Source organism: Sapajus apella, unplaced genomic scaffold (genome assembly GCF_009761245.1).
Source record: "Sapajus apella isolate SASKATOON/1434 unplaced genomic scaffold, GSC_monkey_1.0 scaffold79, whole genome shotgun sequence".
Lineage (NCBI taxonomy): Eukaryota > Metazoa > Chordata > Mammalia > Primates > Cebidae > Sapajus > Sapajus apella.
This window is the reverse complement of record NW_022437019.1, coordinates 5441213-5447212: the sequence shown is the minus strand read 5'-3', so window position 1 is coordinate 5447212 and position 6000 is coordinate 5441213. Positions and strand designations below refer to the sequence as shown.

General features: G+C 39.3%; 1 long non-coding RNA gene across 1 annotated transcript in view; it reads left to right on the top strand.

Moving 5' to 3' along the window:
- Window positions 1-4081: 4081 nt before the first annotated feature.
- Window positions 4082-6000, top strand: part of LOC116533082 — a 714793-nt gene continuing 712874 nt past the window's right edge. The window contains exon 1 of the long non-coding RNA XR_004261077.1: window positions 4082-4205. This is a non-coding gene — a long non-coding RNA (uncharacterized LOC116533082). The remainder of the gene's footprint in view (window positions 4206-6000) is intronic.

Sequence of the window (6000 nt, the reverse complement as noted above, 5' to 3'; positions counted from 1 at the left end):
TCTTGCTCTGTTGCCAAGCTGGACACTACAACCACTGCCTCCTAGGTTCAAGAGATTCTCTTGCCTCAGCCTCCTGAGTAGATGGGATTATAGACATGGGCCTCCACACCCAACTAATTTTTGTATTTTTAGTAGCAGCAGGATTCCTCCATGTTGGCCAGGATGGTCTCAATCTCCTGACCTCCTGATCTGCCTGCCTTGACCTCCCAAGGGGCATTTATTTCTTTACACTTAAGGTTAGTATTGTTATGTATGTATTCTATCTGTCATCCTGGTGCTAGCTAGTCATTTTGCCAACTTATTTATGTAGTTCCTTCTTAGTGTGGCTGGTCTGTGTACTTCAGTGTGTTTTTTTAGTGGCTACTAATGGTCTCCCCTTTCCATATTTAGTGCTTCGTTAGCTCTTTCAAGGCAGGCCTGGTGGTGACAAATGCCCTCAGTATTTGCTTTTCTGAAAAGTATCTTATTTCTCCTTTGCTTATGAAGCTTGCTTTGGCAGTATATGGAATTCTGGGTTGAAAATTCTTTGCTTTAAGAATGTTGAATATTGTCCCCCCCAATCTCTTCTGAATTGTAGGGTTTCCACCCAGAGGTCTACAGTTTGTCTATTGGCTACCTTCTGTAGGTGACCTGGCCTTTCTCTCTGGCTGCCCTTAACAGTTTTTCTTTTGACATTGGAGAATCTGATGATTGTGTCTTTGGGTTGATTTTTTTTCCTGGAGTGTCTTACTGGGTTCTCTAGATTTCCCGAATTTGAATCTTGGCCTGTCTTGCTAGGTTGAGGAAGTTATCCAGGATGATATACTGAAGTATGTTTTCCAACTTGATTGCATTCTCCCTGTCTGTTTCAGGTACTCCAATCAGTCATAGTTTCAGTCTTTTTACATAATCCCTAATTTCTTGGAGATTTTATTCATTCCTTTTCATTCTTTCTTCTCTAATATTGCCTGCCTGTCTTGTTTCAGAAAGACAGTTTTCAAGATATGAGATTCATTTCTCTGCGTGGTCTGTTTGGGTATTGATACTTGTGATTGCATTGTGAAGTTCTTGTGTTGTCTTTTTCAGCTCCGTCATTTATGTTCCTCTCTAAACTGGATATTCTGGTTATCAGCTCTTGTAATATTTTATCATAATTCTTTGCTTCTTTGCATTAGGTTAGAATATGCTCCTTTAGCTCAGTGAAGTTTGTTATTACCCACCTTCTGAAGCCTACTTCTGTCAATCATTCATCTTAGCCTCAGCCCAATTTTGTGCCTGTGATGGAAAGGTATTACAATTATTTGAAAGAAAAGAGGCATTCTGACTTTTTGAGTTTGTGACATTTTTGCATTGATTCATTCTCATCTTTGTGTGCTTATCTACCTGTGATCTTTGGAGGCTGATGACCTTTGAATGGGGTTTTTGTGGGGTATTTTTTGTAGTTGTTGCTGTTTTCTGTTTTGTTTCTTCTTTTTTAACAAACAGACAGCTCTTCCATAGGGCTACTGTGGTTTTCCTGGGGGTCCACGCCAGGCCCTAGTTTCTTTGGACTCTCCTACACCAGGAGCTATCCCCAGTGAAGGCTGCAAAACAGCAAATAGGGCAGCCTTTTTGCAGCCTTCACTGACGATACCTCCTGGTGTGGGAGGGTCTGATGCTGGCAGGAATACTTCTGTAGGGGGTGTCAGGACATCCCTGTTGGGGAGGTCTCACCCAGTTAGGAGGAATGGGATCAGGGTCCCACTTAAAGAAGCTCTCAGGTTGCCCCTTGGCAGAGCAGTGGGCTGCACTAGGGGGAATCCCCCCATGTCCAGACTGCCTGGACTTTCCAGAGCCAGCAGATGGGAAAGGCTATAGGTTGAACCACAGATACAGCAGTCAGTCCTCCCTGAGATGGCTTTATCCCAGAGAGAGATCAGAGTTCTGTTCATAAAACTCTGGCTGAAATTGCTAAAATTGTCACATAGAGGTCCTGCTAGGTGACGAGGAATGGCTCATTGGGGCCCCACTTAAAGAAGCAGTCTAGCTATGATCTGCCACAGCATCTGTGCTGCACTGTGGAGATATCCTCCCAGTCCAGACTGCCTAGACTTCCCAGATCCAGCAAGCCAGAACAACCTGCTCCAGCCACAGAAATGGTGGCCACCCCTTACCCCATGAACTCAGTCATCTCAGGCAGTCTCCAGCATGCTGTTGCTGGCCATCAGCTGAGGTTCTAAGCCAGTGGGTCTTAACTTGTGAGGTGCCATGGTAGTGAGGTCCCCAGAATGATGCTGTTTGGCTCCCTGGTTTCTGCCTCCTCCCCAGAAAACTAAACAGAGGAACTCCTGTCTCAGCAGAATTTCTGGGCTGAAGTATGCAAAAACCCCTGGGTCTCCTGTGCTTATCCAAAAGGCCATGGAGAGACCTCATGGCTCTGTGCTTCTAACCCAAAACCCTGGTGGCATGAGCTCATGAAGAGATCTCCTGCTCCATATGTTGCAAAGATCAGTGGGAAGAGAGTGGTTTCCCCAGCAGAGCCAACCAAACATTCACTGCCTCCCTTGGCTGGGGTTGGGGGTTGTTCTGGTTCTATTACATTCATAGGTGAGCTGTTGCCCCACCATGCTTTTCCTCACTCTCCATGAGTCACATTAACTGCATAGTCAATTCCAATGTGAAAACCTGGATACCTCAACTGAAGATATAGAACTCACTCACTGTTTTCTTTCTTCTCTGTCATACTTGACATTTTATATTTCACATATCACACTATAGAAGACCACTTCAAAGCCCAGGCTCTGTCTTATCTTCTATAGGAATTTGTTACAATTTAGGAAACACAGTGTCTTTACTTCTAAAAGTTTATGAGGAAGAGTCGTAGTGAGCAACACAAAGCTATGCTGCATCACTGTAAATGGGACTCAGAGCTTTATGTACTAGACTAGAGTTTGTAGGCTCTCTCAGTTCCACAATGGAGCTCTCAGAAATTTCAGAGAAACTAGAGCAACTTTTGGCTGCTACTTATCAAATAATGAGTTGTCATTTCAAATGTTTGCTATATCCTCAATTATACCATTGAGCAAGGAATGTACTAGGGGGGAGGAAAGCAAACTTGTAACTACAAAATAAGGTATCAATATTGTTCAGGACAAATGAAAAGTAAATACTAAAGTAGTGGACACATATTTTTTCTTATAAATATATGTAAATAACTGCTATTAGGAAGATAAGTTCTACATCAGATTTATGTATCTTTTCTGATGGGAATTGTATGGCTGTTTCATTCTTTGAGTCTGAGTGTTTCTAAAATATATATCTAATAAGATGGATAGATAAAAATATGTATCTAAAATATGCATCTAATAAAATATGTATCTAATACATATTAGAAATATGTATCTAATAAGGAGAAAGAATTGGGAATGGTATTTTAGATAGAATGGTAAGGTGGAAACCTAGCATGTGACTTTTCTGAAGAGTCTTGAAGAAATGAGTGATCCATCGAAGGGAAATTCTGACGATCCAAAGATTTCCTTGCTTCTCAGACAGAGGTAACAGGAAGTGCAGGTACTCTTAGGCAAAATTGAACTTGGCTTGTGCCAGGACCATCAACTGGCCAATACAAATAAGGCAGGTGAGTGAATGGATGAGGAGAAGACTAATTAAATAATTGATAAACAGTTTCAGTTAACATTTTTTTCTGTATATTTGAATTGCCATAAGGTGTCATATTCTTGCTCAAATTTAACTTCATTCCCTCCTTCCTTTTTGCCGTTAATGTCACATATTGCTTCTTTCAATGTATAAATCTTACTGCAGTTTTTTGGTCTTACAATCTTATAAATATTGTTTTATGCAATTAAAAATCAGTTGTGACAAAAATAGGAAAAATAATGTATTTAAAATTTGTCTTTATAATTGAATGTATTGGTACTCTTTGCTTCACCATGTGGATTTGAATTGCTATCTGGTGTGACTTGAATTCAGTCTAGAGCACTTCCTTTAGTAGTTCGCGTAAGGTGAGGTTTGCAGCAACAAATTTTCTCAGTCTTTATTCATCTTGATGTGTCTTTGTTTTGCCTTTATTTTTCCAAGATAGGTTGCTGGATTCTTGATTGACAGTTGTCTTGTTTGTTTGTTTTCTTTCAGCATTTCAAATATGTCATCTTGGCCACTGCTTTCTGGCCTCTATCGTTTTTGATGGGAAGTCAGCTGCTAATGTTGCTGGGGTTACCTTGTGCATGGTGAGTCATTTTTTATCTTAACGCTTTCAATATTATCTTTGTCTTTCAACTCTTTAACTTTGATGTGTCTGGTTGTGGATCTCTTTGAGTTCATCCTACTGGAGTTTGTTGAGTTTCTTGGATGTGCAAAGTTCTTCATCTAATTCAGAAGAGTTTTGGCCATTGTTTCCTTGAGAGTTTGCCCCTTGAGTGTGCCCCTTTCTTTTTCTCCTCTCATTTTGATGCTGCTATTAACATATGGTTTGGTTTGCCTAATTGCGTCTGACAGATCTCTTAAGACTTCATTCATTTTTACTTATTTCTGTTTCTTTGTTAAAAATAATCTCAAATTGGAATATTTCTATTGATCTATTTGATTTTTTTCTTGTGATCAAACTACTGGTGAGACCTTTATAAAGTGTTTATTTTAGTTATTTGATTTTCAATTCAAGAATTTCTATTTGCTTGTTATAATTTCTAACTCTTTACTGGTATTCTTTATTTGATAGATCATTACTATACTTTCTTTTCAGTCTTTAAACATTCTTTTAGTGCTTTGAACAAATTACAGAAGCAGATTTGAAGCATTTATCTGCTAAGTCCAACATCTAGACCCTTTCAAATGCAATTCTATTATCTGCATTTTTTTTTTTACTGTTATAAGCAAACATACTTAATTTCTTGCAATATTTCACAATTTTTGAGACACTATAGAAAATACTGTAGCAACTTCAGATTACAATCCCACTGTCCCAGAGCTTGCTATTGTTACTTTGTTTGTGTAGTGATTTTTCTCATAAATGTAGTTAAGCTTGTTTTTCTTAGAGTGTGTAACCTTTACCTTTGCCCAGGTTTTTACTAAACACAAACACGTGCGTGCAGACACACACACACACACACACACACACACACACACACACACACTTAAAGTTCCTAAATCAGCATAGCTTAATGGTCAGTCAGTTATTGGTCAGAAGTTGTACCTAAGACCTCTGAGCCAATGAGGCTTTCATCTATTGTCAATAGATCTATATGTGTCTTGAGTGACTTTTTGAAATTCAAGGTGTTTACAAGTCTGTCCTGCATTCATCCAATAATCAGTGGTTCACAAGTTTCATTTACTCCTTCATGGAGATAACTTTGTGCATATGCACAGCTTTCCAGGGCACCAGTGATGAGTCTAATCTTAACAGGGCCTTTGGGTTATTGCCGTCTGTGAGTGTCCCTGCAAAATTTCTGCTGTTTTGTTTGTTTTTACTGCTATCATGGAGATGTTAGCCTTCACTGGTTGATGACCTCTGTAATCTCTATTGTTTATGACAAAACTTCTGGGAATAATTTTTTCCATGCTTTGCTACAAATAAAATCAACTCTTTCAGACAACGCGCTTAGCTGACTATGCCTCACAGCCTGTCCTGGCAATGCCTGTAGTGGAAGTTTTGCACCCTAAAGCTGAGGGAAATGATGAGACCTGTAGGTGCTTTTGGGCTGCCCCTCTTGTCCACAATAGAAATTCTGTAACACGAAGCTGGAGGCTCAGGGGGCAGCTCCTACTATAAATATAAATGTCACATATTCTCATTTTTCTTACTGAGATTCAGTATATTCTTTTGAATAACTGCTTCTGATTTTTATATGCCCATTGTCCAAGACCTAGAGACCCCAAAATTTGTTTTTATCAATATTTTCCAGTTTTATCACTATTTTTCTGAATACAAGATTTTTCAGGCTCCTCACACAGCCATGCAGCAATACTGGAATATCTTTTATTGATTTTAATAAATGTATACTTACAATATATAAAATGGCAGAATGG